Here is a 13,904-nt window from a genome sequence, read left to right on the forward strand (position 1 = left end):
AACTGCAAGTATCAAATTGAATTAAATTAGAAATGTTTAAGTAAAAAACACTAATATAGTATTTTCTCGTAAAACATTCTCCAATTTTAGGGGGGTTTATTAACTATTTTAACTGAAAAAAATCCTTTATTACAGTGTATTAAGGTCTGTAACAGGTATTCCCTGTCAAAGTGATTATTTCAAATAACGCACAAAACACCTGTTCTGATGAATGACCCATACAACACAATCTGGACCATTTCTAAAGACACTATGTCAAAGGTTACCAGCAATCCACTGTTCATGTGGACTGTTAGGTGTGAATATTAGAATTTAGAGTTGAAGGAGAGCTATTACACACCACTTCCTGTGACGGAATGTGTCATCACACCTTTTTTTCTTTCTTTTTGAGGGAAATTCCACCCCAAAAAGAGATGAGAACATGATGAAAGACAGAATTAAGTAATCAACGTTTTTAACCTTTCTCTGTTCTTTAGCTTTGAGCGCTATGTTCCAGCTTTGAAAAGAGAAGGCAGTCAATGTGTAGCACCGGTGAATGAAGAAAATAAGACAGACAGAGAGAGAGAGAGAGACACTTCATTAGGTCTATATGGAAATTGATGAAAGCGGACCGTAAAATAGGTGGTCCTGATGTTAGCATGCTCATTGAAGGAAGCCTGAGACATTACACGACTGTGCCAAAGAAATATGTAACCTCATAATCTGCATGTCATCTAATAACTTCATAAATCGCCTTTTTATTTTCTACTCTTCTACTCTTCTTTCCTTCTCCGGTCATATTACTTAGGCCCGAAATATACTCTATGCAAGTATGTAAACCCAACACTTCAAACTGTACAAGTTCAATTTTGCATACCGAAATGTGTCAGAACGCAATTCATAATGCTGCGCAGGTAAATCCACTTTATGGTCTCCAAGCCCTGCATCGGATTCATAAATCACCTACAATCAAGTTTAAGCAGATACCAAATACACTGGTACAGTAAATAATTTTAAGTCTTTTCGTTGCAAGCATCTCCTTTTTTATGAAAATAAGGCTGGCATTAGCATAAACTGTCTTCTATGATTCATTTTGTCCTTCAGGTCAACTACTGTCATGGTGGAGCAACAGTTGGAGAAGAATCTTGCTCAATAGATGACACATCTGGTTTGAAGGGGACATGAAATGCATTGTCTTATTGCTTTGTAATTTCCTGCGGTGCTCTTATAATGTTGATTTTTACATCAAAAATTGTCAAAATTTAGAAATAAAAGGCATTTTTCCTACCTTGATTTTAGCCCTCTGATTTGAACGCTCTGGTTTAAGGGGCGTGTCTGCTGTGAGACTTCAGTGTAAACGTCCACTGCTGTGATTGGCTAATATCTTTGCATATGAAATAGCTAAGTATTACAAGCGAAACTCTCTCGAAAACCTGTAGCATGTTTTTACTATTACAGCTCTCAAGGTTAATTCATTGTAAAAAAAAAAAGTGTCGATTATAGCACTATATTTAGATCTATGGCATAATATTTGAATTTCTGCACTCTCACGAATGCTTTCATCATATTGTATATACTTTGGGCTTGAGTGTGTACAATATGAACAAACGCTTACAACATGTTGGCTAAGCAATAGTGTTTGCGTTTGAGCAATTGTTTTTTGACGTAGAGTCTATTTTTCCTATTGCCTCTTTCAAGATGCATTTCACATGTATATAATATTTAAGATTTATTCCCTTATAATAGAGAAATGTTTTGGATTTGTCAGGGCCTTTTGTAAGGCAATCAAAGCTCAGAATGACAGTTAAAGCGAGGCTTCCTGTCATCAACAGCCCAGGTGTGTGTGTGTGAGAGAGATGAGATGCGTAGGTGAAAAATTGCTTTTATTGCTTCCAATACATACCAAGTCTTGCGGCAGAGCTTTATTAGACCACAAACTGACATCAACCTCAGTCCTGTGTGTGGGAGCAGGTGTTAAAAAGGAAGGCAGTTTTTTGAGGTACCTTTGACATGGGTTTGAAAGAAAGAAAATAGTTTCTTTCTGCATTTTCCGCCCATCCAACAAGTGCGCATCCTAACAGCACAAATACAGAGACAGGTAACCTCTATCGCCCTCCGCTGAATCATTGGGATAGGGGAAGTCATTTAGTTTTGTACGCATTCGCTTTGACAAAGGAAGTCTTAAGAGCTTGTGTTCACTTTTTCAGACACACAAACATTGTGCTTTTTAATCACTACAGGAACAAAGAATAGATTTGTTGGCAGCTCTTTGGTGCTTATACTTTAAGTCCTTGTGGATGTCACACACACAACTGCCGCTCTCCAAAAATCACTTTTCAGCATTACCTTGAGCTCATATGCAACAATAGGGATGATTAGCAGTGTTTTCTAAGGCAAGCATTGCTGTTACTATTGCTCAAACATAAGGTTGGAGATTTGACCAAACCAATAACTCTAAGTATTAAAATTTGGAGTGTAACTTTACGAACCATTTGTGCAAGCATATGAATTCATGCATCCTTGTTTAAACCTTGTTAAGAGGAGAGAGAATAAAGAAGGGACCCATATCTAGGGACCAAAAGATTGCGTAAATGGTAATGTTACTGCTCAATCTGTCAACAAGCAAACATAGAATCTTTCTTTACAAGTCTGATTCAGTGTCTTCATGCCATCACCAGGTACTTGTTACATACATAAATGTATATAATTATAAAATTGTATAGCAATACATACAAACCCAAGTATGACAGATTGTGAATGTATACAGATATGCTACTCCATAATGATGTTCTAGTTGGGGTCATTTGTAGCGTCGTGTTTGTAACTCAAGCCCAGGTGCCCCCAGCTGCCCTGATTGTCTTTATGTTTCATCAGTCAAAATGTCTGTTTGTTTTATTCTGCTGCAGTGATATTTGGATGCGTTTATCCATATAAGGGATTTCCTGGAACAGGATAATGATTTATAGTTATGGGCCCTTTATGTTAACAGACCACCCAGCAGTTTTCCGTAAAATAGGTTTCTGTAAAATATAATGATGATTATTATTGCATTCAATTAATAATAATAAATAAGTAATAATAATCATAATAACTATTATTATTATTATTATTAGTCATAGGCCTATTGATTCTTTATAATTTTTTTGTTTATTTTTTAAAAATGTTAACCAGAAAAATCACAATTAGATTTTTATTTATTTTTTTATTAACCTAATTTATTTATTTGTTTTTTTGGGGGGTTTTGGACGTTACTACATAGTAGATAAAGACTCCTAATATAAAGTGTGACCAAATTAAGTTTCTGGACTGTGGAGCCAGTGTGCAACGCACCATGGATACGAACATGAAGTCCATCAACTGAATGTGTCGCATCACCGCATTCATTCATTATAACTGATTGATTTAGGTTTGTTCTATGTCAGTCTTGCCAGATTGAGTTGTTTATTTAGTGTGGACATCCTTCCATCGCCATAGTCTAGGATGTTAGTGGTTCTTGAAGGTTTTAGAGGGCAGCACAGAGGTGGTTTAGACCCACCTTTTCCCTATCGGTGGAAAAGAGACAATAAAGACATGAAGTCAGTCATAACATGGAACGATATGAGGCTGATTTTTGGATGAACTATCCATAAATAAGCTACCACCCAGCAGGCTATAGCAAAAACACCTTAGCAACTTCTATAGGAACACTACGGCAACTTTTTTTGCTTGTGCAAGCACCACTCAAATTTTTTTGTTCATCTTTATGGGCACAAGACCAAATTCCACCCTAAAGCTAAGAAACCACTCTCTTTCCTTCTCTATCTCTCGATCTCTATCTCTCGCGATCAATATTCTCCTCGCAAAATCGCCATCCTGCTCATCAGCCATTTGTGACTCATAAATCTATCATGTAACATACTTCATCTCGAGTATCAAACTTCACGCTAATTACTGCAGCATTAGGCTAACAGGCTACCATTTCATACCATAGCGTTTATAATGGCTTGAAAACTTTGTTTGATTTAAGAACTTTCCTCATTTGGCTCCAAGAACTCACTTAGTAATTTATTTCAGACTCATTTTCTCAATCAAACTGAGACGGAATCTTAATTCAGTGTTAGCGCCAGGATTTCCCAGAAGAACACAGAGGTTTAGTGCTAGCATATATAGACCAGGCTTAATCGTGGCAATCTGAGAGGGTTAACCTAATTTAGTAGCCTATAGAAGGTGCTGCGGTGGATTAGAGCCCACCTCGGTCACACCACCGGCCAATTAAAGCCTTAATTATCCGTTAATTATGCAGACAGGAAGTATCAGCTGCCGCCCGATTGTGTTTGGCTCTCAGAGGACAGGGACCTAATGGCCGATGGTAGTCACCACGATGTCACACACACAAATACACACTAAGTGGTGAGGCAATTTAATTTCTGAGAAGAACAAAGACAATGGTGGAGATGTTAGTCTGCGCATTACAACACAAATACGTATCTTTTGTGAAGTAGCATTTTTGGCTGTTTCGTTTGCATTTGTTATCTGTGTGTGTAAGCCCTATTGCCTGCTGGGATACCACTGCCCAAAGGGTTCCTGTGTTTATGTGTGTACCCCGTTCTCTTATCTACTGAGGGAACCAGATATTGGACCCCTATATGATGTCACAAAACTAATCCCTCAACACACACACCTAATTACAAATGAGGCATGCCTGCCAGCATCAAGAATCTAATCACATTTCAAGCCAAGCGAGTAAATTCAGCTTTCTGCACTCTTTTCCACACACACACACACACACTTCTGCCCTAAAGCTACAAAGATTGGGTCCAGCTTTCAAGCAGCCATGAGGTGTGTGAGTGTTAATGTATTCATGGAAATATGATGTTTGTTTTCATTCAAACACAAATCCAATTTTTAAAAGAATTAATTACACAATATATTAACTCTTAAGTTATTTAATAATAGTATATATAACATATTAAATCTTATGCTTCTCAGATTATTCTTCAGACAAAAATGCCCCAGTAATCTCGCTTGTGTCTCAGTTTCAGAAGGAATCTCATTAATGTCTCAAACTGTGCACAGATTTGTCAAGATGCCAAAGTCTGCAATCAAGAGATCTTAGAATGAACAAACATTTCTCATCATATTCTTCCAAAAGCAAGTTATGTGATCTATAATAGCCATATTCATTTTATAGTTCAATATTCTTACTTCAAATCAATCATAATTTTTTAAAAATCTTATCTCCTTCAGAATTGTAAGAGAAACATCTGAGATAACTGGCAAGTCTGTTACATCTCCTGAATTATGAAAGAGCAACATTTGAGCAATAACATTTTCCTGCAGGGGAGAAAATGGGATTGGGGGGAAAAAAAGAGAAGAAAAGAATTGAAAAAGCGCAGAAAGGTGAGCAGTTCATGACCTGGTCAGGAATGTGCTGTGTCCTTCCCAGAATGCCTCAGGAAACCGAACACCCTGTCTGTCAATCAAAATATCGGGGTGCTGTGGAGAGAATGACTGTCTACTTGTGTACAGGTTTAGCTATATAAAGGCCAAATGTCCTCACTTATACAGTGAAATATTATGACAACCGACTAGGACATTTTACTGGTCCTCACTTAGTTAAAAAGGCTTAAAGGGGTTTATCCTGTTGTCTGAGGTCAAAAACATCATAATGAATAAGTAATAGGCTATTTTCTACCCTATTTTTGAGCCTAGCTCCTGAAACGCTCAATTTTTATGGGCTGCATTGAAGACTTGGAAGTAAACGGCCACTACTATGATTGGATAACAGTTTTGCATATTATAATGAGTTTCGACTCCCCCGTCAGTACACGTGGGGAATTGTTTTAAAAAATGTCCAATCTGGAAAATGGCAACCGGAATTATACGCCCATACATGTTTGAAGCAGAGTCGCAGGACAATGATATCAAAGTGTGTTGCACCATTCCTGTCAGATCCAATATAGAAGGCACAGCATCGTTTTTTTTAACTCATTCTGTCTGCAAATCAAGTATCGTTTACAAAAGAATCCGTGGTGAAATGAAGTGAACAATCGTGCAATGTCTTACCCACGTGCGATGGAACTTGGAATTAAAAAATTGGAATCCGAAGGAAGCTTATGCAGCGTCTGTGTTCTTCCACAACTATTTTGTAATCTTCAACGACATGTTTATTGATTGGTAGCTCGATCCGGTTTAGCGCCACGTAAGCCTATGTTATTTATTTTCCATGTCATGCTCGAATAGGTGGACGGGGCTACAGAATTAGGCGTTGGTCTTCTGTTGAGGCGGCATTTCGCTGCTCTCTGACGTCACAGGGAGGCAAATTTTCAGATCCCTCATTTGCTGAGCCAGCTGTCAATAAAAGCTTTTCTTTGACTAACAAGGAAGTTTTCAGCTCCGAAACGTACAGGATATTCTTATATTATGATGACCTTTTATATTTCAAAAGCTCAAGGAAAAGTTGATTTCTCAATTCATCACCCCTTTAAAATCGGCCAAAACATTGAAATCTTTTTTTTTCATTTAAATCTAATGTTTTGCACATCTGCGATGGTAGGTGTAAGGGTTGGGTTAGGCTATAAAAAATATCACTAACCTGATATGAAATCAATGGAAGAATGCAATGTCATCACTAGTATAGTAAACAAGTGTGTGTGTGTGTGTGTGTGTGTGTGTGTGTGTGTGTGTGTGTGTGTGTGTGTGTGTGTGTGTGTGTGTGTGTGTGTGTGTGTGTGTGTGTGTGTGTGTGTGTGTGTGTGTGTGTGTGTGTGTGTGTGTGTGTGTGTGTGTGTGTGTGTGTGTGTGTGTGTTGTGTGTGTGTGTGATGACAGGAGTGAGTTTGCATACATAACACAAATTCCATCTTATTTAGCAGATTCTCTTCCAGAAGCTCCTCCCCGCAGTCAGAAAAGGGGCGGGCCTGCTGTTTGACACAGGAGCAAACAGCATTGACAGCTTCCTTCCTTGGGGTAAACACACCCCAAAAGATCTACACACACACACACACACACACCAGCTTCTCCTCAAGGTAAACATACCGTTACCTCATACATGCAGGTCAGCGAGTTGAACACTCACAACTAATCAACACACACACACACACACACACACACACACACTCCACTTGTCTTTGTATTCAGTGTTTAAGAGCTCTTTTATGAGTGTGAGTGAGTGCTCTAAGTCATTCGGTCAATACTCTTTCAACAACCCATCTCTGTCTGTGCTTGTGTTTTTGTGTTGTTTTTTAGCAATTTTTTCTCAATTGCTCATTTTAGCATCATTAGTGATGGTATGATATAGTGCCATGGTACTTTGATATGGAGTGATTACCAAATTCATGTACTAAGATAAGGGATGTGCACGAGTACTCTGGCGTGACAGCGACGATCGATCATGAAAACGATGACCACCATGACTTAAAAAATAAATAAATATAAATATATTTGATTGGTTATTGCGGCATTTTGGGCGGTTGCTGATGTCTGATTGTTTAGGACAGCATGCAGTCCAGACAGGCGAAATAAAGTGAAACTATTGATTTGAAAGTGTGCAGTGATGCCTGGAATCTCTATGATCATGAAAATACAGTTGAGTGCAAGATGTGCAGGGCAAATCTGCCATACATAACATTCTAATGAGAACACTATTGAAATAGAATGTTGTATATTATTTGTGCTTTAATTGCCGTGTTTCAGCGTTGTTGTTACGGGAAGAGAAGGTTTTCAAATGCTCCAAGTAAAAATATCCTGTCAATATAATAAAAGTTTGTAAACCCAGCCAGTATAATAACAAGTAAAGCATCCATACTGCAATATTAAACATATACTGTACATTGGTGGCCAAAATTATTAGAACACCTGACAGATCTGAAAATATTGACCTTTTTTTCCCTCCAAAACATGATTTAATTTCATCATGTTCATTGCTCTGACTATCAAATATCAGATGAAGTGAGTCGTACTGTTTTTTCCACTTTTAACTTTAATATTTGGTATGTCCACCTCTCTGGCATAGTGTCAATATATTTCCTCTGAGAACTTTGAACACTAATGTTATCCCGTGCGTTCTGCAACTGAAGCCAAAGGCTTTCCTTTGAATGTACAATAGATCTGTCCAGTTTATTTTCCAACTCACCCCAAATGTGCTCGATGGGGTTGAGGTCCGGACTTTGAGGGGGCCAAATTTTCCATTTTCAATGATCCAGCAGATTCCTTCTGTTGCAGGTAGTTTCGGCAATAGTTAGAAGAATGTTTCGGGTCATTGTCCTCTCGGAAATTAATCAACCAATTAACTAAGTGTTCTAATAATTTTGGCCACCACTGTATAACAACTGCAAAGTGTCCAAACAATATGATTTACACACTAAACCCAGCATAAACTCAGGTTGCATATTTTTAAACACTCAAGACAGATGTCACCCTAACCTCACGGCGATTGTCTGCCATCCACGTTTTTCGTTTGGTAGTTGCATAAAGTCGAAGACTATTCAAGCTTTTGATGCTCACGCCGCTCTCAATGCTTTCTCTTGTCCACTGTTAATCACACAATACACTGTGCAAGCTTAAAACTCAACTTCCATAGGAATTAATTGAAAATGTACCAGTGGGCACCAACCATTACACAGTCAGACAAGAATGGTCAAGTTCACGTGCGTATTCGCGTCCTTTTATGCAGATGTAAGTTGTAATCTAATACTTTTATGTTGTATATATATCAGATTTATCTCATATAGGATACGTTTGGTTGAGTTTATTAAAGGGGTTATGAATTGAGAAATCAACTTTCCCTTGAGCTTTTGATATATAAAAGGTCGGATTTCATTTGATTTCAACAAAAATATCTTCATTTACGTTGCGAAAATTAAAAAGGTCTTACGGGTGTGGAACGGAATGAGGGTGAGTAATAAATGACATTATTTTCAGTTAACAAAGTTGTAATGTTATATTTACGTTGTTTATCAAGGATATCTGCTTAATCTCATATAGGATGTGATATATAATGGCTATAACGGTTTACTGGTGTTCATACACTCTTCAGCTTCACCTCATGCAGCCATTTCATTTTTTATTCCTTTTATTCTTTGACATTTGCATGTCATATTTGTATTTGTCAACATTAATTTTCATAACAGTGTTTTAATTCAAATATTTTTATTATCGACAGACACCACGCCCCTGAGTCCTTGTTTTTGAGATCTATCAATAAAAAATGCACATCCATAACTATGACACGGCAACATACTTCACAGAATGTATAATTAAAAACCCATGGTCCAAAAACAAATTGAAGTACTATGATACATCTGTAAAAATAAAAATGCAAATACTACATGGCCAAAAACATGGAATAACCATGCTATATGTTGAAAAAAACACGGAAGCACTATGGAACATGTCCAAAAAAAAATATGGTAATACCATGTCCAAAAAAAAGGTAAATACCCTAGTGAATTTTTCTGCTTTTCAGTGTTTGGTCACCACTGCTGTGATTTCTCGACTCACACTCTTTGATATGAACCGGTGTGGTTTGACCACACTATGTAGCTAGAGGCTTCACTAGGGCGTGTGTGTGTGTGTGTGTGTGTGTGTGTATACACTTGTGTGTGTGATACCACTGAGGGTGGGAATGTTATCTCAAGCACTGATCCATGATTTTGTCAGAAAACAGTGTGGAAATGTGTGAGTGTTCAATTTGAGGTCTCACTTTCTAATAATCATGCAACGAAAAAAAAGACCTTCATTCCTTTGAAAAGGAATAGAAAAATATTTATTTTTAACAACATGGCCAGTAAGACTAATAAAATTATTATAAATGTATTGTGCTATCATGTAGTGATGTAATGCTGATTGAAAAAACTATAGTTGTGAATCTTTTGTATACAATCTTTTTTTTTTTTTTTTAAGAACCTCTTTCACACCAGGATAAAATAAACCATATTTTATCAAATTAATAATAAAGAATTTACTTTGGCAGGAGGTAGGTAGGATGTTTTTTATTCCACTTTAAAAATATATATAATAAATGTGTCACTGTGTGTGTGTGTGTGTGTGTGTGTGTGTGTGTGTGTGTGTTCATGTTTTTCTATCCCCCTAGGGACTTGTACAACCTGAATGCACACTTACTCATGGGTACTCATGTCACCGTGGGGACCTAAATTGAGCTTATAAATCATACAGAAGACTTTTATTTTTTTTATGTAAAAACGCAGAAAGCTTTGTGTGTGTAGGTTTAGGGGTAGGGTTAGTGCTAGGGGATAGAGTGTATGGTTTGTACAGAATAAAAATCATTACGTCTATGGCGAGTCCCCATAAAGACAGCGAACCAGACGTGTGCATGTGTGTTTATTTCAGCATAAACAAAGCCACACCTATTATTTGAAAGTTAAAGATGACACTGAATATCATTACATTAATCCTAACCAAGCACAAAAACAGAGTAACAATAATAAACAGAGAGAGCCCTGCCCTGTAAACTGTCGAAGCAAGTTACCCATCATGATAAACTCTCCAATGCAATAATAAAGTGAATTGTGTCCTTTTTTATTAATTTATTTTTTATTATGTGCACTGCTAAATGATTCACAATAATACCATAAAAGTGCATTAAGAAAGTAAATAGGATTTCAAATCTATTCCACAAAATTCACTCTTCAAAAAATGACCAAAAATCATATGAAATGGAGAAAACTGGTTACATGTGACACACACAAGTGAACTACACACAATGTAGGACATGAATAATAATTCAGAAAATAAACCACCTAATCTGGACCACTTTACTGTCTCAGGATTAGCCCAGTGAAGTGTGTGTGTGAGTATGAGAGAGAGAGGTCGGGTCAGGCTCACACACTCTGCCCTGAAGACCCTGCCATGAAATGAAATCCCTTTAATCTGTCATCACCTGCAGAGAGGTGTGGAGTGGAACGTGCAATATCTGCCTGTATGAGCGCGCGCGTGTGTGTGTGTGTGTACACATTTTCCATTTTTATTTAGACTGACAATACTGATGGATATTTAGTGTAACAAGCAATACAGGTCTGCAAAGCAATATGAGATGATAACTGAAGGTTTTTAAGTAGTTGATAGTTTGCCCTAAATCGTGTTTTTGTGACAAAGGCCGTTGTGGAGAATCTATCGTGTTGTGTAGCATTACTTGTCTAAAATCTTCCACCCAACCCCTATCCCTGTGTTTAATGTTACAACAACTCACAAAACAAGACATACACCCATACGCACACACTTTGAAAATCAATAGACACTTTTTTTTTTATGCAGGCCTATTCATGCATCACATTCTGAGCTAGTTCGAGTTGGTCCATTTGGCTTAAACAACGCACCACCTCTGCTGTTTTTACCTAGTTCACTTAGGTATACTTCACTAAAAATCTGTCATTTTTCACCGCTAGAGGTCGCTTATTCAAAACAAAGGTGTAGCTAGATGAGGCCGAGCTTTTATTATGCCGCAGACGACCGATTTCGCTTCTTCCGCTCATATGAATGCGGGGTAACGCAGAGCTGTTTAATCATATTAGATATATTACTTGAGTGTGTTGAAAGTTATGTTATAATGCTACTCTGTGCGTTCACTCGACGGCTACTATGAGACACTAACTGTGTTGAGCCATATAACAATTATGTCAATGGATGTATCCAAACAGTTGCTCACCTGTCTAATAAAACACATAATACAATGTCATAAATATGCAATGCACAGGCATAGTCCGTGTCCTGGTTAAAATTGCTATTTTTTTCAGGATTTAAACATTCTTGGAAAAGTGGGATTAGGGATGAAACGGTATGGAAATTTAACATCACGAGTATAGTAATATGCAATCACTTTCCACTGCACTTTTACACTTTTTTTCGGATAGCTTCTGTCCATAATTTATTGCACTACCTTAATCCACTACCATATTCCTCATTTTAGCCTAACATATCATTGTATACCTCTATCTGTAAAATTCTGTTTATAGTAATAGCCATCTGTATATTATATTATATTCATAGTACATATCCACCTGTAAATTCTGTTTATAGTAATAACCATCTGTATATTATTCACTGTATATATTCACCTGTAAATTCTGTTTATAGTAATAACCATCTTTCTATTTATAGATATATTTATATATATTCAGTACATATCCATGTCCTGCACTTATGCAACCGTTGTATATCCTGCACTTGCTGCTATTGCACTTCTGGTTAGACCTAAACTGCATTTCGTTGCCTTGTACTTGTACTTGTGTAATGACAATAAAGTTGAATCTAATCTAATCTAATAGTGACCCAAATTATCACGGTTATCAATATTATCACGGTTTTGTTCAAACGAGATGAAAGTGTTCAAAAAGAACAGATGCACACACTTAAAACATTTCAACAAGTTTTATATTTTAAATTCAACAAACAACAAATAACTAAAGCAGCTCTATGCACTTTATTTAAGATAGATTCTGTGGGATTTCCTTCCTTAATGGCCGTCGTCAATCGCATAACACATAAATAATAATAATTTGTCGTAAATATAATCTCTATTATCTCTGTAAATATATTCTCAAGCAATATTCTCATCAGTGTTCAGCAATGATGCATTTAAATCTAGCATATTTTGTGTTAGAGTCCAAACAGTATCCTAGTGAAATAATGCATATTCATATTTCCATATGATTTGACAGTTATTTTATTAAATATCAAAATGTGTGCATCATACCTGACACCTAAATGATCACTTTACAGTCAGTTTTATGACTGTCATTCTCTTCAAATGCTATTGAAGTTTGAAACGTGTATAACGTTACCAATGTTGTGTGTAACTTTAGAGACGGTCCCTAAATTCGCCAGTGTTATGCCAGTCATATCAGATGCGCTGTGGTTCTGCTATGTTTTGTTTTTTTGGCTAAACTGAACGCCTCTGATTTTGAGACATAGCATTCATAAACTCAATAGAAACACGTGTGAGTGGTTATAATGCGCAACGCGATTATAACAGATGGCTTTTGAGAAGACTATAATAAGTTCAACAGCCAGAGTGACTAGTGTGCAGCCGAAATAACATTACACACGCAAATGGCGGTTGTTAATGTCAAGCCCTGATTACTATCCCTTATAAGTCACCCTAGTCACGTCTGAATTTGTTTGTTCGCTTCACGTTATTATTTGCCAGATTTAGTTTTGGTATTGAGGTCAAAGTCCACTTGCCTTGCGTTCGTAGTTTTGAAGTGTTCCCCCTATTACAGTGACTTTCTTCTGGCATGCTCTGCAGACAGGATGACCATCTTCGATTAAGTTTCCCTCAGGACTTTTGTAAAAGCCAAAATATGACCACACCTCAGATTTGGTCCTTTAAGAAGTCTGAACAATCCCCCCAAGTGCTGTCATTGCCTTCTGCCATTTCTTCTCATTCAAAAAACGACTGACGCTGACTGGACAAGATTTACCGCAAGTTTTCACAACCGTGATAATCACACGCGGTTTTAATGATAATTCAATTTTATACAATATTACTAACCATAACTAAATTTTATTGTGATTTATCGTGAAACCGGTAATCGTTTCATCCCTACGTGGGATAATGTAAGCAAACAAGTCAACGAAAATAGAACATTGTTCTAGTGGTTTTTGGATATTTTAATTCCAAAAAATCTTACATATTGTGCCTTTAAACACCATATGCTGTTTGATATGGACACTTTTTTGCACATCTATAATACCATATGTATGTATACATTTGCTGTACATACATATACACACAGAGATCCCATGTACCTATGTTTACCTGCAATTTTTTGTTTCCATTTTATTTTTGAATCTGAACACAAAGTAGTTTTCAGAACGGTTGTTGTCTGAAAAAGAGCTGTATGAAATCAGTTTCTAACCAAGTCATGACAGTTCTACCAAGCACCGCCTTCAGAAACACACGTGCATGATGCCTCTAAACTGTTTACC

The sequence above is a fragment of the Gobio gobio genome, assembly GCF_949357685.1.
Source record: "Gobio gobio genome assembly, chromosome: 5".
In the NCBI taxonomy this organism is placed as follows: domain Eukaryota; kingdom Metazoa; phylum Chordata; class Actinopteri; order Cypriniformes; family Gobionidae; genus Gobio; species Gobio gobio.